This window comes from Brassica oleracea, chromosome C9 (genome assembly GCF_000695525.1).
Source record: "Brassica oleracea var. oleracea cultivar TO1000 chromosome C9, BOL, whole genome shotgun sequence".
Classification (NCBI taxonomy): domain Eukaryota; kingdom Viridiplantae; phylum Streptophyta; class Magnoliopsida; order Brassicales; family Brassicaceae; genus Brassica; species Brassica oleracea.
Window position 1 is genome coordinate 17,252,342 of NC_027756.1, and position 476 is coordinate 17,252,817.

A 476-nucleotide genomic window follows, 5' to 3' on the forward strand; every position below is an offset into this window, starting at 1 on the left:
GAGGTTAGTAGGCATAGAATAAATCTATGTGGATGTCCGACCAAAAGTGTTCGGTCCCGGCCCTTCAACTAAAGATGTTCGACTCTGTCCATCTAAGGGCATCCGGCTCTTCAGCAAAGAACGTCTGGCTCTTCTGCTAGACGCGTCCGGATTTTAAGACTAAAAGACGTTTGACCCTTCTTTTTGATCACGGGCTAGTAGAGACAAAAGATCAACCGGATACAAATGTATTGTAGTCCATAAGCTTGTGAGAGCCGAGATCTATGACCTAATAATATATATTTCAGTGTGTGATATAATCCACAGCAACATAGGTCATGAGACACTATCAAGAGATGGATAAAGGAATACAATATCCGAGATAGATATGGTACTGCCTAAGGCAAAGAAATCGATGTCCACATCCATGAGAGTGTTCGGCCGCAGAGCAATAATAAGAGATTATAAACTCACAGCAATGATCATTGATCTTGAAC